Here is a 20,149-nt window from a genome sequence, read left to right on the forward strand (position 1 = left end):
GACAGACGAAGAATCCTTTCAGGTTCTAGATAGCACCTTTTTTTCTAAGAGTGTATAAGAGGACCTAGCCTGGGGGGAGAGAAGGCTTTAAATAGACACAGACGGGAGACAATTATGGCTAAGATTTAGAGAATGGTTTCATTTTATAGTTTTGATTCCAACATCTGTCAGATATTCAAGCGTTGACTTTATACTGTAGATGACAAATAGCAACACGTAGCTTTCTTGATTCATGTTTTTCTTTTTAATGCATTGTTTTTACTAATTCACGATCTCAGTCATGAGTTGGAGAGGTTGACACTCACACCACACACCAAAGCAAGTGTTGTCCAGACTATGGCAAAATCATTTCCTGCTCAATCTTTCGAGGGGTGCTACAGTATCTCTTTCACTTGACTGGTGTGAAATTGATGGGTCTTTCAGATGTCGAGTGTCTCTTTTAAGTTCCACTTTTTTTCAATTGAAAGGAAGAAAGAGTTAGACTGTCCAGTGAAAGTCATGACCTTACACTTCAAATGAGGGTGAACAGCACAACAGTAATGTCAAAATGCCTCAAACTGTATGTCATATATCAGTGTTGGTCTGTCTGTATACTTTTTCTGGGCACTTAGTGCAGAAGGGAACAGGTCTGCAGTTTGTCTTTGCACTCAACACATTGCACCATGCAAATGAAGACTCCACGATAAGATGGACAGAAATCACCCAAAAAGAGGAAGGGGTCAGAACTTATGAAATGAATGTAAGCACGTATCCTCTGCCAATAGCAGGGATATAGTGACAGATATTAATGTCATTCACCTACATTAAGATGAGTTCAAGAATGCTAAGTTTGCATGGAAACATTTGTGCTCCTGGTAATGACTGAGAAAAGAAAAAGATAAGAATGTTTCACATTGTTTTCTTCTGATGTGAAGCAATGATAAGAGCCAAGACGATGAGTCCTACAGTAACGGTGGCATGGTTTAGTGCTTCCTAACCCTTTTAAACATTGTGTGTTTGAGCTACAGACTGCTGTTTAATCATCTTGACAGCTAGTCTGTGTAGATGCAGAGAGCGAGTGCCACCCTGGCGGTTGATGTATGCCACAACAGATGTATTGTCTGTCCTGACTGGGATGTGACAATTACGGAGGAAGGGCAGAAAACGTCTTAGTAAAAGGAACACTGTCAGCAGTTCGAGGTATTTTATATGAGCGAGGCAGAGTTGTCGGGAGCACACGCCGTTTACTGCTCTTACCTTGTAGACTGCACCCCACCCTGTGAGGGATGCGTCTCTTGACACGAACCCTAGAAGAGGGCCAGAAACAAAGATTGAGGGGCTCTTCTAGTGACGAAGACCCGAGAGACATTCAGAGGTTACCGTTATCTTTTGAGCGAGGTGACGTCGTGTACACAGACGATGGGCTGATAACCAATGATGGAAGTCTCTTGTTCGCAGAAGAACTATTGGTACAACTGAGATAGTGGACACCATCAACCCCAACACTGGGAGACACATTCGGAGCCTGAACCACAGTGCCTCTCCCTGTGGAACAGTAGCTGTCCGTGTAGCCGTCCGTCTGTGTAGCCCGATAAGAGAGAGAATCCAGCCGGGTGCCTAGGTATTCTATTCTCTGTGTGGGCTCGTTATCTGGTTGATCTTGAGCCCTAACTCGGTGAGGTGGGTCACAAAGGAAGCCGTGTCTCGCACTGCTTGCTCCTGTGATGGGGAGCAACGTAGGTAATAGTCTATTTAGGCGGAGACTCTCAGTCCCCTGATTCTCAGCGATGCTAGAACCGCCTCCACATAGTTTCAGAACGTCAGAGGAGCTAGTGCTAGCCCGAAGGGGACAGCGAGGTATGGGGCGCACGCCCAATTCACCCTCCCTCTCCTTCATGGGAACCAAGAAGTACAAGGAGTAGAAGCTGAAATGGCTATCTTCCACTGGTATTGCTCTGATTGCGCCCTTGCTCAATAGATGGGAGATTTCCAGCTCTAGCATGCGAGCTGAGTCGTCATTTGCTATTGAAGCTAGAATCCCGTTGAAAACGGTTGGCTTCATGTGCGCCATCTGCTCTTGTAGCGAGTCGCCCACGTTAGATGATTCTCGCTCGCCAGTGGTCCTAGAATTCCCTCTGGCAGCATTGTAGCGAGTCGCCCACGTTAGATGATTCTCGCTCGCCAGTGGTCCTAGAATTCCCTCTGGCAGCATTGTACCGAGTTGCCCTTTGTTGTATTTTTTGCTCAATGTTAATTTCGTCAACAAAAATGTTAGTCAAACACCTATTTTTCAGTGGCACTTGACAAGACAATAACTAACTAAACAGACCAAGAAAAAACTACAACTAAACGAAAAATATTTTTCATTTCGATTGACGAAAATGAGACAAAATTATCTCTGTGACTAAAGTCTGACTAGTAAATGGACTGAACAAGAGTTCTTTGGAGAGATTGAAAGCTTTCAATGTTATTTATTTGGTCCAATCAAAAGCATGCATAACATTAGCAGAATTGTAAGGCTTTCTCATTGCAATGTTGCRATAGTGTTATTGGTGGAAAATAAATTAACCATGCCCAGGTCATTCACGAGTCACCTCTCTGCCCGGAAAACCGTTCTCCAATCTGGCGGCAACAAATTATTGATGCAAATAAGGCACAAGCCATGGCTACTCTCCTGGTTGTACAAGCTTCTGGTAGAAAAAGGGATGATGTTTGGAGCCACTTTTCCTATTGTATCGATACAAACAAGACCGAACACAAGTTAATGGGGAGAATTACTACCAGCCTCAAGAGACATCTAAAAGCGCATCATCCCAACACACATTGAGTGTCACGACTTCCGCCGAAGTTGGTGCCTCTCCTTGTTCGGGCGGCGTTCGGCGGTTGACGTCACCGGCTTTCTAGCCTCCACCGATCTACATATCTTTTTCCATTTGTTTTGTCTGTATTGTACACAACTGGTTCCCATTACATTTAAATTATTTCCCTATTTAACCCCCTGGAGCCATCATGGTTTTGTGTTTATTGTTGTCAGTTGTCTCGTTTATGTGATTATGGATTTTCGTTCTCCTTGTTGGAAGATTATTTTGAGTGAAGTTACTATTATTACTCATCTCTGTGTCCTGCGCCTGACCCCGCCTTACCCACATCACCTAGACTCTGACAGAAACACGCACCTTCAATGGAGTTAGCAGGTGCACACAGCCCTCCTCTACCTATAGAGGAGCGCGTTCAGCAGCACGCGACTATGTTGCAAAGTATCGGCACAGCCATGGATCGCGTGCTGCAAACCATGGAGCGATGGGAGAGAGGGGGTTTTCCAGCAACCCCATCATCATCACCCCAGCTCCCACAACAACCCACACCCGGACTGGGCACCGGCGCAGAGGAAGACTCCGGCCATGGAGCTGAGTTAGCCGCCATGCCTGGACTGGACACCGGCGCAGAGGAAGACTCCGGCCTTGGAGCGGGACTGGACGCCGTGCCTTGACATTGGCGCAGAGGAAGGCTCTGGCCATGGAGCAGGACTGGACGCCGTGCCCGGACCGGGCACCGGCGCAGAAGAAGGCTCCGGCCATGGAGCGGGACTGGACGCTGTGCCTGGATCGGACATTGGCGCAGAGGAAGGCTCCTGCCACGGAGTGGGACTGGACGCCGTGCCTGGACTGGGCACAGGCGCAGAGGAAGGCTCCGGCCCTGGAGCGGGACTGTACGCCGTGCCCGGACCGGGCACCGGCGCAGAGGAAGGCTCCGGCCCTGGAGCGGGACTGGACGCCTTGCCTGGAAGCTCCGGACCGTGGACCGTCGCTGGAGGTTCCGGACCGTCGCTGGAGGTTCCGGACCGTGGACCGTCGCTGGAGGTTCCGGACCGTGGACCGTCACTGGGGATTGCGGACCGCCGCTGGACACGCACTTCATGGCGCATACGAGGAGCAGGCACAGGACGTACCGGACTGGGAAAGTGCACTGGAGGCCTGGTGCGTGGAGCCGGCACAGGTGGCACCGGACTGGGAACACACACTTCAGGGAGAGTGCGAGGAAGAGACACAGGACGTACCGGACTGGGGAGGCGCACTGGAGGCCAGATACGTGGAGCCGGCCCAGGTTTCACCGGACTGATGACACAATCCTCCAAACGCCTGCGTTGCCGCATACTCCTAGCCAACTCCTTTCTCCGGTATCCCTCCTCACACACAAAAATGTTTGGGGGCTGTCCTTTGGGCTTCTGTTGTGGCCGCGAACCCCGGCGTCGGCGCTGTCCTCCCATCTCTCCTTGCATCTGCCTCCAAGGAAGGCAATCCTGTCCTGCCAGGATTTCCTCCCAAGTCCAGGATCCCTTCCCATCCAAGATCTCCTCCCAAGTCCTGGTCCTGGTGTGGTGGGATCTTCTGTCACGATCGTCGAAATAGCATTCGGACCAAGGCTCAGCGTGATATTGGTTCCACATCTTTTATTTCATGAAACGCACAAAAACAATAAAAAAAACAGCAAACGATACGTGAAGCTCTGGAGTGCTCACAGGCAACAACACAAAAACGAGATCCCACAAAACACAGTGGGGAAATGGCTGCCTAAATATGATCCCCAATCAGAGACAACGATAAACAGCTGCCTCTGATTGGGAACCATACCAGGCCAACATAGAAAAAAACGACCTAGATTACCCACCCTAGTCACACCCCGACCTAACCAACATAGAGAATAAAAAGGCTCTCTATGGTCAGGGCGTGACAGGTAGAGTTAGACCCCTCAGTCTTCCATGTGAGCGGATGCATAGAAATTTGCTGCTGCACGAGGTGTAGGGTTTTAATAACTCATTTATTGACGCTAGCTACCTTTAGTATCTTTAGTATCTTCTGGCTGGAAGACTTTTGTTAAGAGCCCTGATGAGGTACGCATTTGTAAAACTAAGGAATGTATCTTTCATATCAGCAAGATTTTTTTTTCAAAAAACAAAAGGTTAAATTACTACACACCTTTATAGGGTTAGGGTTCCCACATGGCCATATGTCCATGTTACAGTGTTTGTTTACAGAAGAAGGCGTACCTGTGCTAATTAGCTATCTGCGTCGCCAAACACCTGTGTATAAGCGTAAACAAATGTATCATCGGGCAATGATGCTCTGCCGAGGACGGCAGAGGGCCCTGAGCTGCTGACTTAAGCATCCTCTTCCTCCTCCTCCTCTTCTAGGTGGACGAGATTAGCCATGCCCTCGCCATGCCTTTCCCACCCCGCTCACTCGTTGCTATATCTTGAAACAGTGGGTGGAAGTCCTCGGGGTACACATCCATCACCTTGGCCCAGGTGAGTTGTGGTTTTGGGGTAGCCTCCTAGCCCGAAGGCTGTGAGGAAGATGAGCCTCGGGGAGGGATGCTCTGCACATTCTCCTTCTGAGGGTGGTCGGGGGAAATTCCCTACAGTGCACACATGGTTAGCAAGTGCTGGCTTAGCATGCTCAAGAAGCCACAAGCAGGCAGTATACGCAGTGTGTGTGTGTGTGTGTATCCTTTCCTGCTATCATAGTCCCGCATGTACACAGGTGTGTCGGTGCTGGGGCAGGAGCCCTGCTCGATTCTCCCTGTGCAGGATCAGCAGACTCCATGGCTTCAATAACTGTATTCCTTTGGCAAAGCATAAGTTAGCTAGCGTTCGCCCCGTGGGCTAATAGCCTAGCTAGTTTTCAATATGCCAGCCTTAGAAAGTGTGTTTTATTGGTCTCTCGACGAATTAAGTGTTTCGAACGTCGAGCTGTGATGTAAGGGCAGTCAGTCTAGTCAACATGGCATGAGGGAACGTGGGTTGAACTAAACGAGAGAGAGCTAGAAATTGTACCTTTCCAGGTAGAAAAGCCAGTTTGGTGATATAGCTGGCCTTGCAGCGAGCTAGCCAAGTTAGCTAAGCGTTGCGGCGATAGCTAGTCAAGTCTCAGTAGCTAGTTGTGTGACAATAGCTACCACATGCAACTTAGGGGGGTAGAAAAATCAAAATATCTATTTCTACACGATGCAAAAATKTTCCTTTCAGTCAGTTGTTCAACACAAAGGACGAGAGCTGAGGTCCTACGTTCGGCAGTGTTAACATTGAGGTTCACCWGAGAAGAGTTAAATAAGAAGACACGATTCAAGTTGTGCTGATGAGAGCTTCAGGAGCTGACGAAAGCTTCACTGATCTTCCGCAAGGAAGAGAGGCGAGAATGACCAGAGGGGCTTGATTCATTCGCTACTCCGACGAGCGTCAGATCAGTTGCCATACTCAACTTATTTTATACATAATGTTGCTTCTACCATCTCTTATGACCAAAAATAACTTCTGGACATCAGAACAGCAATTACTCACCTCGAACTGGAAGAAGAGTTTTCCTTGAATGAGTCCGACAAGAAGGATATACTACTTTCCTGGGAACAGGCCCAAATCCCCATAATYTGCGTGTAGAAAATAAGGAGAAAAGGGGGGCGGAGGTCGGGCTGCCTTCTGAGAATTCGTAGGCGAGCAAGTAAACTCCCACTGCCATCTGTTCTACTGGCTAACGTGCAATCATTGGAAAATAAAGTTGATGACCTAATATTAAGATGATCCTACCAACGGGACATTAAAAACTGTAATATCTTATATTTCACAGAGTCATGGCTGAACAACGACACAGATAATATAGAGCTGGCGGGATTATCCATGCAGCGGCAGAACAGAGAAGCTACGTCTGGTAAGACGAGGGGTGGGGGTGTGTGTGTGTATTTGTCAATAACAGCTGGCACTAAGACCGCACTCAACCAACTCTATAAGGCCATAAGCAAACAAGGAAATGCTCATCCAGGCGCTCCTAGTGGCCTGGGACTTTTAATGCAGGCAAACTTAAATAAGTTTTACCAAATTTTTACCAGCATGTCACGTGTGCAACCAGAGGGAAAAAAACTATAGACCACCTTTACTCCATACACAGAGGTGTATACAAAGCTCTCCCCCGCCCTCCATTTGGCAAATCTGACTAATTCTATCCTCCTGATTCCTGCTTACAAGCGAAAACTAAAGCAGAAAGTACCAGTGACTCGCTCAATATGAAAGTGGTCAGATGGCGCGGATGCTAMGYTACAGKACTGTTTTGCTAACACAGACTGGAATATGTTCYGGGATTCMTCCRATGGCATTGAGGAGTAYACCACCTCAGTCATCGGCTTCATCAATAAGTGCATCGACGACGTCGTACCCACAGTGATCGTACGTACATATCCCAACCAGAAGCCATCGATTAAGGCAACATCCGCATCAAGCTAAAGGCTAGAGCTGCTGCTTTCAAGGAGCGGGACACTAATCCGGAAGCTTATAAGAAATCCCGCTATGCCCTCAGACAAACCATCAAACAAGCAAAGCACCAATACAGGATTAAGATTGAATCCTACTATATCGGCTCTGACGCTCGTCGGATGTGGCAGGGCTTGAAAAGTATTATGGACTACAAAGGGAGACCCAGACGCGAGCTGCCCAGTGACGCGAGCCTACCAGATGAGCTAAATGCCTTTTATGCTCGCTTCTGAAGCATGCACAAGAGCACCAGCTGTTTTGAATGACTGTCTGATAACTCTCTCGGTAGCCGATGTGAGCAAGACCTTTAACCTCTCTAGGGTACGTGAGACGGTAACGTCCCACCTCTTCAACAGCCAGTGAAACTGCAGGGCGCCAAATTCAAAACAACAGAAATCCCATAATTAAAATTCCTCAAACATACATGTATTTTACACCATTTTAAAGATACACTTGTTGTAAATCCAGCCACAGTGTCCGATTTCAAAAAGGCTTTAAGACGAAAGCAAACCAAACGATTATGTTAGGTGAGTGCCTATTCACAGAATCACACAGCCATTTTTCCAGCCAAAGAGAGGATTCACAAGAAGCAGAAATATAGATAAAATTAATCACTATGATAATCTTCATCAGATGACACTCATAGGACTTCATGTTACACAATACATGTATGTTTTGTTCGGTAAAGTTCATATTTATATCCAAAAACCTGAGTTTACATTGGCGCCTTACGTTCAGAAGTTCCAAAACATCCTTTGATTTTGCAGAGAGCCACATCAATTTACAGGAATACTCATAATAAACATTGCTAAAAGATACAACTGTTATGCATTGAATTTTTTGTCAGCTTTACGGAAAAAGCAAACCATGCAATAATCTGAGTTGACGCTCAGAGCCCAATCAAGACACAAATATATCCGCCATATTATGGAGTCAACCTAAGTCAGAAATAACATTATAAACATTCACTTACCTTTGATGATCTTCATCAGAATGCACTCCCAGGAATCCCAGTTCCACAATAAATGTTTGTTTTGTTCGATAATGTCCATCATTTATGTCCAAATTCCCCCTTGTTGTTCTAGCGTTCAGTACACTTTCCAAACTCACGACGCGTGGGCAAGACCAGCGGAAAGTACGGACGATAAGTTAAAGTTATATTACAATGCTCGACATCTGACCGTAAGGCGCTACAGAGGGTAGTGCGTACGTCCCGGTACATCACTGGGGCCAAGCCTCCTGCCATCCATGACCTATATAATAGGCGGTATCAGAGGAAAGCCCATAAAATTGTTAGAGACCCCAGTCACCCTTGTCATAGACTGTTTTATCTGCTACCACATGGCAAGCGATACCAGAGCGCCAAGTCTAGGACCAAAAGGCTCCTTAACAGCTTCTACCCCCAAGCCATAAGACTGCTGAACAATTAATCAAATGGCCACCTGGACTATTTACATTGACACCCCCCCCCCCATTTGTTTTGTACACTGCTGCTACTCGCTGTTTATTATCTATGCATAGTCACTTCCCCCCTTGCTACATGTACAAATTACCTCAACCAACCAAACTGTTCTTGAACTGCACTGTTGGTTAAGGGCTTGTAAGTAAGCATTTCACGGTAAGGTCTACACTTGTTGTATTTGGCGCATGTGACAAATAAAGTTTGATTTGATTTGTTTTACTGTACATAGAAGCGAGTACTTGAAAGAGAACGTCTGTAAAGTCTGAACAGTTAGAAGTTTGTTAGAAGGTAAGGGTTCTTCTACATAGAAGATACTAGGAAATCCCAGGACAAAGTGTCTATAATACTGTAATAAGTTCACATAGTAGCTGTCACAAACTCCAAATTCCACACAGTTGTCACTGACAAGTTGGATATTTATTTCCCACTGTGCATTCTTATAAATTCCATTTTTAACAGGTTTTTGCTTGGCAGACTTTTTTTTACTGACATTTGTCAATAAAACTCATGAATGCTACTGTTTATGTAAAACTGGTTTGTGTTGCACTAGTAGCCCTGGTTGTCCTGAAAAGAAAATGGTTAAACACTTCAATGTGAGGATAAGTATTAGGGCGTAACAAGCAGATAAATGAAAGTAGTAAAAGAAAATGCTATTGGTTATTTCAAGGCAACATCCTTTTAAAGCTGAACTAGCTAACACCCGCGGTAACCACACATTCCTAACATAGAGACAGTTAAGACAAAACAGGAACCAACTCTCTGCACCACATGCAAGGAGAGTTAAAACCAAAGACATAAAGAAATGGTATCATCGTGGATATGAGTCTCCTTGCTTTGTCATGCTGAGTTTGACTGCACGCTGTTTCAACTTCAAGGTATCAATTAGGATCAGGTAATGTGCTATTATTTATTCACACACTTCTATCTTTCCAGTCATCACCTTACCAAGTTTGGTTGGGGAATTTGATCTAATGGCACCAGACCCATGTCTGACCTACAACTAGCATGAATACAAGAAAACAATGTGTATGGAGAGAAACTGCAGGGTTTTACTATTTGGTTTATTCACTACATTTGCATTTTATGTTTCCCAGTCAAATCTCAAATCTTGCAACGGCAGCTTCCACATGGATTGTCCCAGTTTTAAAGGCCTTCGAGTATGTAAAACTGTCCGACACTACCACCTGCTGGAGACATAATATCTTACACCAAATACCACAGACATCCATATTTGGGTCTCATAAACCACATTTCAATCCAAAGTTTTCATATGAGTAGTGGTGACCAGTCAATCAGGGCATGGTCCAAACACCAAGACAGTCGTGAAGAGGGCATGGCAAAAAGTATTCGCCCTCAGGAGGCTGAAAAGATTTGGCATGGGTCCTCGGATCCTCAAAAGGATTTACAGCTGCACCATCGAGAGCATCCTGACAGGTTGCATCACTGCCTGTTATGGTAACTGCTCGGCCTCCGACCGCAAATATTGATATAATAACCATCATATCAAAGTAAACATGCAGTTTATTAGGCTTCAGATGAAATAAATTATAACTGCATTGCTGGGTTTAGAACTGGCAAGAAAGGTATTTCACTGTACTCGTGCATGTGACACTAAAACTTTAAATGAAAATTAAATAAGTTATGATGAACTTCACAGGGTGGTGAAAGTGCAAGTTGATGAGCTTGATGCTCCTTTCCAATAAATATCGAGGGTCTTATTCTGGTGACATGACCATAGATGCTTGGCTGCTGTTTGACAAATAAAAATAATCTCACTCTTTTGTCCAAAATAATCTCATGTAGGCCATCTGCGCAGTGTGCACACTATCTGCATTTGTCAGAAAACTTTCAGTTAACTTGTATTTTTTATTCAGTACATGGGAATTTAGCTGCAAAATGTATTTTTATGCATACCCGTGGGAAGTAGGTGTGCTGAGGGTGCTGCAGCACCCCCTGAAAAATCGGGGGGAAATGGTGCAATATGGATTTTTAATATTTTTGCATGAAAATCTGTTGCCAATTGGATGGAAACCTAGCTAATGTTGCACATCACTATCGACAACTCAAGTCAAGAAAGATGGAAAGGAAAGCAGACAGGCAGAGTAGAGAGATTAATGCGATTGAAAGAAACAGAATTTTCATCAGGATATTTTCTACTGTTTTTATTTGTTGGCTTTAGGCCTATGTATTTCACTTAGTTGATGATTGAAGTTATAGGCCTACTTCTGCATTGGCCTATAGGCTATCTCTGAATTCAATGTAATTTATTTGCGGATAATGGATAATCCTGGAAATGGTGGATAATCCTGGAAATAATGTGGAAGTTTTCCTGAGACATTGTTGCACGGAAAAGTTCTCTGCCAGTTTCTGCATCCCACAGGGTTTCTGTGGATTCCCCATTGGATCTGAAAACACCAGCAAGGATAAGAACCCCAAAGTATGCATGTACATGAGTTTGATCCATCTCTCTCCCAGACATGGATGGTGTCTGGGATGAACAGTTCAAAACAAGACTATGTCCCGCACATGAGTAACCACCATCCACGTCGGCCCTGGTTGCATCCTTATCACATTGGCAGCAATGCGGGGTGGCTCATTCCTTGGGCAATAAGACCATTACATTTCACATTATTTTTACATCCATATTTCTCCTCCTGCAGGCTGCTGATGAGCTGATTGCTGACGGGCTGGTCCTGGGGCTGGCTGAGGGTCAATCTCATCATCTTCTGCCAACTCCCTATCAGACTCTGAATTGACAGAGACAGTCTTCCACACTAGCTTCTCTCGCAGCAAAAATGATTTCTAAGGCCCTCAGAGCAGAGATAATTTTTGCCATACTGATTGATTGTGGTAAGGAGCCACGCATGCAAACCTATTTATTTGTTGTGTCCCCCCCACAATTTGGAACTGGTTGTGGTAGAGTGTGGGAAAATACAGATTTTTTTTTACAATATATTGAAATAATGTATTGTAATAACATTGTGCAGGTTCCCGCAAGACATTGTGTAGTTTCACACAATACAAAGGGTACAGAGTGCGAGAAAAGCGGAAGACAGGCAGACAGGCAGAGAGACAGACAAGTTCTTGGTGCTATGTTGAAACAGCAGGATCAGGGAGGAGGAAGAGAATGGCACACAGCAAACCTTTTAGTTAAATTTTTACTGGTTTTCATCTACACACACACTTTTATTACCCTCGGGTCTAGTGGACCGAACACCACATATGTAATATAAATGTGTAGGGGGGTGCACAGTGTGCACTCAATGAAAACATGTTCTTCACAGAAAATGAGCCAAGACCAATGAGTCTCAGGTTGAAAAAAGTATTAATTGTATCATTTTTCTTTTAGTAAACATTGAAAATGGGTCCCACAGACCCGAACACCACACACGGGTTAAAGTCTACTGTACACATACTGTCATGAACGTCGTAGAGAGGAGACCAAGGCACAACGTGATTATAATACATACTTCTTTTAATAAAGAAATATACTGAACAAACTAATACAAAACGACCGTGACCGATATAAACACTGCGTGCAGACATGCAACATCACATAGACAATAACCCACAAACCAAACTGGAAAATGGCAACCTAAATAGGATCCCCAATCAGAGACAACGATAAACAGCTGCCTCTGATTGGGAACCAATCCAGGCCACCATAGACCTACATATGCCTAGACTACACACACACACCTAGACATACAAAAACCCTAGACAATACAAAACAATCATATCCACCCTCGTCACACCCGACCTGACCAAAATAATACAGAAAACATAGAATACTAAGGTCAGGGCGTGACACATACTGTACAGCACTCTACTAAATAAAACTCTGTCTGGTTCTGTACCGTACTGTACTCTACTATGTTTAACTGGACTGAACTGTGCCGTACTGTACTGTGTTGTTCAAACTTGTGAAACATAGCCTAGATGTCTATGATTCGTTCATGAGATTTGGTCTGGTCCGGACCGACCAAATGTGTAATTGTTTAGGGGCAGAGCTCATAATAATAATACCCAGTATGCTTTGCAAGTGTTTGTTTTCACATTTAGGTAATTAAGCAGATGCTCTTATCCAGAGCAACTTACAGTCACACTGGGCAAAAAGGGTCAATATCAACTAAGGTAGTTTCTCCGACCAACTGTGCTTGTTTTTTGGTGTATAATGTGCAGCACAGCTGGTTGGAGAAACCATTCGAGTTGCACAAAATGGAATATAACGTTGCAGATGAAGTTAGGAATACCTCAATTTCATTTTCACAACATCTAAAGACCTACATCACTACACTGAGAGCTTTGCTGTTTCTAAAATGACCTATTTGTTCATGTTTTCCATAGCTCCCATACTGCAGAACGAGCACTGAGGAAGTCTATTGAAGGTGGTCTAAGTGTCTCAAAACCAAGTGAAATCCCTTCTATAACATGCCATTTGCATCAAAACTAAAGATTTGGTTCAAAAATAGTGAACCAATCCTTTAATGAGATTTGAAAGTGTGATGTAGCTAATTCTCCAGATGGTGGCAGCAGCTGCATTGGGAATTTGAAGCAAATGTTCTTGAGGACTGTAGATTCCTTCCATTTAATTCAAAGGGTGGGATAAAAGGACAAAGCACTGTTTCTTCATTTTCTTCTCTCCAGATTCAAATATTTAAATCTCACCAGCTCAACCATTGTGTAACAAATTGTTTACTACCTGGATATCTTAAAACAATCATAGATATAGCCTAAGCTCCTGCAGTGATGCTGTAGAATGTATCAGGGGCTTTCATTAAGCGCCCTCACACCCTACTGCCAGTGCCCCCATGACGTCCCCTGTGCCCCTTCCCAGAGTGGCAGCCCTAGAGCAGTTCAAGTTGCTGGAAGCTCAGACTCTGGAGGTGGACATTAAGGAGGCCGGTGACGGCCAAGGCGGCTACTCTAAGGAGATGTCCAAGGAGTTAATCACACACCTCACTACCGCTATCCCCTCCCATAGAGACAAATCTGTATCTCTTTGTCCTCTTTGACTTGCTTTACATCCCCTTTATATCTTCCTCTGCACTGCTGTCCTCCTAGTCTGATCTGTTTGTGTTCTGGCCTACTCCATTGTCATCGTCAAGCCATAAGGAGTTGGCAAGAGAGCAGAAAGACTGGCAACCAGTCTGTTGTCATCCCTGATTTCACCCCTTCTTTGTTCTTCTTCAATCATGTACGAAGTGCATGTACTGCTATCATCAGCTTTTATCTGTCCAATCCTCTCAGGTTCTAAGCTGCTTTAAGGCTTCATCAGCTCAGTTACCTAGTGTAGTTAAGGTAGTGGTTAGGCCCTATCCATCTGGTTAACTCTGCCCCTCGAGGCTGAGTTGGTATTATTCCCTTCCTTAATAGTTTTTAACATGATTTTTGAATTACTTCCTCATCTCTGTACCCCACACATACAGATAATTGTAAGGTCCCTCAGTCGAACAGTGAATATCAAACACGGATTCAACCACAAAGTCCAGGGAGGTTTTTCAATGCCTTGCAAAGAAGGGCAGCTATTGGTAGATGGGTACAATAATGTAAAAAGCATATATCCGTTTGAGCATGGTGAAGTTATTAATTACACTTTGGATGGTGTATCAATACAAGCAGCTACTACAAAGATACAGGCATCCTTCCTAACTCAGTTGCCGGAGAGGAAGGAAACCGTTCGCAGATTTCACTTTGAACCATTGGTTACTTTAAAACAGTTAGAGTTTAATGGCTGTGATGGGAAAAAACTAAGGATGGATCAACAACAATGTAGTTACTCCATAGTACTAACCTATTTGACAGAGTGAAAAGAAGGAAACCTGTACAGATTAAAAATATTCCAAAACATGCATCCTGTTTGCAACAAGGCACTAAAGTAATACTGAGAAAAATGTGGCAAAGCAATTCAGTTTTATGGGTGTGCTTGTAATCGACTGGGGAGTTTCAGGATAAAAAAAACTAACGGAATGGAAATCCTAGAGGAAAACCTGGTTTCCACCAGACACTGGGAGATTAATTCACCTTTCAGCAGGACAATAACCTAAAACACAAGGCTACAGTGAATGTTCCTGAGTGGCCTAAGTTAGTTTTGACTTAAATCTGTTTGATAATCGATGGCAAAACCTGAAAATGATTGTCTAGCAATTATCAACAACCAATTTGACAGAGCTTGAAGAATTTTGAGAAGAATACTTGACAAATGTTGCACAATCCAGGTGTGGAAAGCTCTTAGTGACTTACCCAGAAAGACTCACAGCCATAATCGCTGCCAAAGGTGAATCTAACATGTATTGAATTTTTATTCTGCTTTGACATTGAAGTATTGTGTTTAGATTGTTGACTAATCAAAAGAAAACCATCGTACTCTCCCAGAAGCTTGCTGATGCGTAAAACCCGCAAATTCAGACAAACAAAAATGATTTGTCGTGGGCTATCTCATGAATTGATATCATGTATTTAGGTGAGCGGACACCTGGGGCAGTTGATTTGTGAGTTGCCTTTCGTGCCCGCTCCCATACCCTACAATTCTATATTTCTTTGTAACTCATTTGTGTACAGGTAGACCAGAAAAGCCACATCCCTGATTGGCAGAGGAGTGGCAAACCTGTTTAGAAGCACCTACTGCTCATCGGTTGTTCTGTACAAGTGCTGTTTTGAATTAAACAAAATTGTACCTAGAAGGCTGTAAAGCCGAAACATCTGTGTACGTAATCCCTGATGCAGTGAAAATAATTTTTAATAATGAAGTAAGCTTTATGCGACATCTTTTAGAGTGCCAAGCCATTACAACTTTTTGTGTGTAGATCATTGACAAAAAAACATAACAACATAACGTAACATAACAAAATGTGGAAAAAGTCAAGGGGTGTGAATACTTTCTGAAGGCAYTCTCTTTTGTCATACGTTGTTTACATTGGTAGACGGCCTTGATAAGATATGCAGCTGTAGTTGTGAATGACATTTTCCTTTCTACTGACATGGCATGTGGTGTCAAAGTCATTGATGTTGTGTAATGGTCCCGTGTCTAGGACATGTATAGGGGACAGGATAACTAGCACTACAGGTCCTGTTAGGTGGGGAGCAGTGATGCAGTACTCAAAACCGGTTTTGGTTCCGAGACCACATATTGAGTGTCTCTGTGTCAGATACATTTTTACTCGGTCTTGACTCGGTCTCGGACAGTGAGGACTCTAATTTCTTCTCGAGACCAGCCAAGACCAGCGGAGTAAAAAACACATAATTATCAGTTTCTATTCATTCAGCGCAAAACAAATGCTTCGCCAGGCCAAATAWATACATTCCTTTCTTGAAATATTCATCTTATGGCCTATTGAAACCTGGGATTCCTACTTTACTCATAACTTTACTTTAATTTACTTTCGCTGAAAAATATCCTCAAACTTTGTCTGAATTTCCTTGACTCGTTCGTAGGGAAGAGTGGGGGAAATTTTGAGAAAGTTGCAGGTTCACTATTAGTAAGGAGAAACGGGGGGAAATTGTAACAGTATTTATATCTATTATAGACAGATTTGCGCAGTGCTGCGGCTATTGGGCCTTCTGTGTGTGACAGCCTTGTGATGCTGAAAGGACATCAACCGTAATACCAGTGCACTCTCAACTGGTTGTCGCATGGAGCAGCTCACAGAAGAATGGCATCGGTAGGAAAGATGTTTGAACTTATATCTACCAGTAAATGCTAACTGAGGCAACAATGGGTATGCAAACCAGGTATTGAAAAAGTTTTGTATGTAGTCTATGTTAGTAGGTTATTTGCGATGCGCAATTTCAGTAATTTCAGTCATAATTTCAGTCATCATGTACTGTTTGCATGAGCATTTCTAAAGGCCTTGCCCAAAAAACCTTCCCAGTTAAATGTTGACCGCAACGTAGGTCTACCAGACAGAATATACCATGCTGACTTTTATCAATGGGGAGGGCATTTGTTTTGCTCAATTGAATTAAAAAGGAACACTACACCATCCAAAAATATTTTCTTCGATTTTTCCCAGAACTCAAAAATTGGCTGCTGATGTGGTTTAAGGATTTTTGTGGACTTAGAACAACAAAAATGTGATGTTCTATTTTTATTTTAAAAAGTGTTATTTTGAGAGTGAAAATTCCCTTCACACAGGACCCACTTCACCACTGCATAGGGCCGATGGAAAGACAGCAGTCACACACGGCATGATGTTAAAGCACCACTGCATAGGGCCGATGGAAAGACAGCAGTCACACGGCATGATGTTAAAGCACCACTGCATAGGGCCGATGGAAAGACAGCAGTCCACACACGCATGATGTTAAAGCACCACTGCATAGGGCCGATGGAAAGACAGCAGTCACACACGGCATGATGTTAAAGCACCACTGCATAGGGCCGATGGAAAGACAGCAGTCACACACAGCATGATGTTAAAGCACCACTGCATAGGGCCGATGGAAAGACAGCGTCACACACAGCATGATGTTAAAGCACCACTGCATAGGGCCGATGGAAAGACAGCAGTCACACACAGCATGATGTTAAAGCACCACTGCATAGGGCCGATGGAAAGACAGCAGTCACACACGGCATGATGTTAAAGCACCACTGCATAGGGCCGATGGAAAGACAGCAGTCACACACAGCATGATGTTAAAGGATAAGCAGTACATTCACTCTGACAAAATAAGCCAGTAGGTCCCAATCATAAAAACACAACCATTAGGCTACGCATTTCCCAATTGAAATGTACAACTATTACTTCCCATTGCAAAAAAACGTTTCACATTTACAGTAGCTCACAAGGTAACAGTGATCTAAAGTTTGAATGCAACAACGTTTCTCACACACAAGTTATTTCCAGAGATTGCTAACAGCATGCGAGCTGAAGAATTAAAAAAAAAACAGTTCCACTCACCAGATGATCATTTGAAACTCTTGAAAAGGGACAAGCTAACAAATTGGCAACAACATCTTCTTCGATAGCACCTGCTACAGCCGCTGCAAACTATCCTACAAAAAAGCTAGCTAGACCGTGGGAAAACTATTGCTCGCTATTGCACAATGGTTTGCTGGCCTTAGAGAAGGCAGAAACGTTTGTAAACATGGTCCCACCCAGTCAATGTGATTGGTTGATTCCACAGTCACTCCAATAAATTGCCCTAATACAATTCATTGGCAGATGGTTTTATATCAAGCGTCTGATGGCCTAGCCAATGGCTGACTTAGCTAGCTAGCTAGATTTATCTCCCCAGAGACCACCAAAGAAAAATCCTGATTGGATATTTTTGGGATATTCTTTTTCGTCAACTGAAGAGATAAAATCGGAACATCATTGAAAATAATAATATTATTATTTTATTAATCCTTAGCCTTTCTCTGAAGGCATAGTAAGCCCACATTGTTCCCCACTGTGTTTGGGTTAGTAATAATGTGTAGAGTGGCTCTATTTTCCCTCAACATCTGTTATTTACTATTCTGAATGTCTAAAGAATCCATATGTTGTTCTGAAATATGAACACAGAAATACTGGACATTTTTTTATTATGGTGGTGATTTGACAATTACAATTAGACTCAAATTTTTCTGGTCTTGGTCTTGTCTCGGACCCCTCCTCTCCCTCCCGGTCTCGGTCTTGACTCGGTCTCGCTTTAGGTGGTCTCCAACACAACACTGGTGGAGTGGCTGACTCCTTTGGTCTGGTCTACACAAGCCTACCCTAGCCTGAGCAGTACTGCTGTGTCATATTCTTCCCAGTTCAACTTGACCTTGGAAGAGTTTCTCTGTGTTCTCATGACATCCGTTTACTTTGAAGCTAGTTTAAACTTCAGAAAGAACCCGAAAACATTGCCTAGCATAAACCGAGAACAACAAATTGCAATTTGTTTATTTGCCAGGGTTTGATTAATTGTCTTTAAATCTAGACTTTAAGACATTGTTGTACAAAATGCTGGCTAAAAATAGAAAAACTGCTGTGCTGATTGAGCACCCTGCTGGCAATGCAGACAAGAAGCTTATTCAACATGGTGTTGACCTCTCTGACCATGGTGCTGTGTCCTCAGGTCGCAAGGCTCCCATCCTGATCACCAAGAACATGGTGGAGAGCATGAAGGATGGCTCTGTGGTGGTGGACCGTGCCTGGAGAACTCTCTGTACACAAGGTCAGTCAAGAGAATCTGTTGTTATTCTCATCTTCAGTTTCATCATTTGTTTCTCTTTTGACACCGTGGTGAACCTGCTTATGTCCATATCATTTGGATTGCCTAGACCTGGTACCACAAGGTTACCTACTAAAATAGTGTAAATCCTTTTCTAAAAGGTTGATGAGAAAAGAATCCACAATTTGTCTTTCAGTAAAATAGCTGCTTCTGTTATTTTTAGGGTGTGACCCACATAGGCTGCGCTGACCTGCCCAGCCACCTGCCTACCCAGTCCAGCACCCTGTACTCCAACAACCTGACCGGGCTCATCTGTGCAATCAGCCCTTCCACTGAGAACTTCCACTATGAGGTCAAGGAGCAGTTTAACTACGCCACTATGGACCACGTCATCAGAGGATCCGTTGTCATGCAGGTGAGGTGAAGCAGCTGGGTTTGGTTACATCTGTTATTAGCACAACGAGGGAAGACTGGTCTGCAGTTGGCAAATGAAATGGGTCTCAATGTTTGGTTATGGAAATTATTTTGGAAGATATTGGTCAAATGTGACTTTTAAACCCATAGGCTCCCTTTTGTTTTTTTTGTGATTGTTGGTAGTTCTAACAATGTTGTCCTCTCTATCTGCTGCAGAATGGAAACAACCTTTTCCCAGCTCCTCTGCCCGATAACATCCCAGTGGCAGCCCCTCCCAAACCCAAGAGTATGCAGGAGCTGGCCAAGGAGAAGGCTGCTGCCGTGTCCCCCGTCAAGGCTACCCTGACCACCGCTGGCATGTACTCTTTAGGTGAGACACACCAGCACTGACTGCACTGACTGCCTAGACACTTCATTCATTTATACATACATTGCCTTCCAGGGTCATGTTCAGGAGGTACCAAATGGAGGAAAATGTAGTAAAATAATTAGACGCTACCTGGACTTAATGCTCATTTTCATTTTCTGTTCCACAATTTTTGCTACGGTGTGCCCTAATGAACACCACCCGGATCTAAGTCAGTTGTTTACTTAATTATAACGTAAGGGGAATAAAATGGCTGACACAGTAGAAAGCAGAGGATCCAGAGCAACACTGCTGGCTGTCAGAATAATGGCTTCCTAAACCGAGCCATGTCATGAGTCTCTGTGAGCTCGTATGGTGGTCTCCCTCTCTCTCGCTCACCCTGACCTGGGTTAACAGGACTATCGTGGGGGGTTAAAGCAGCCTGTTAGTGTTTTATTACCTTTCACATTCATTACATTGTTCTATTCTCTACTAACACTAGCAAGTC

At 43.9% G+C, this 20,149-nt stretch overlaps 1 pseudogene; it reads left to right on the top strand.

The window, feature by feature from the left end:
- Positions 1-1,766: 1,766 nt before the first annotated feature.
- LOC111962830 (NAD(P) transhydrogenase, mitochondrial-like) overlaps positions 1,767-20,149 on the top strand; it is a 53,316-nt pseudogene continuing 34,933 nt past the window's right edge.

Source organism: Salvelinus sp. IW2-2015, linkage group LG4q.1:29 (genome assembly GCF_002910315.2).
Source record: "Salvelinus sp. IW2-2015 linkage group LG4q.1:29, ASM291031v2, whole genome shotgun sequence".
NCBI lineage: Eukaryota > Metazoa > Chordata > Actinopteri > Salmoniformes > Salmonidae > Salvelinus > Salvelinus sp. IW2-2015.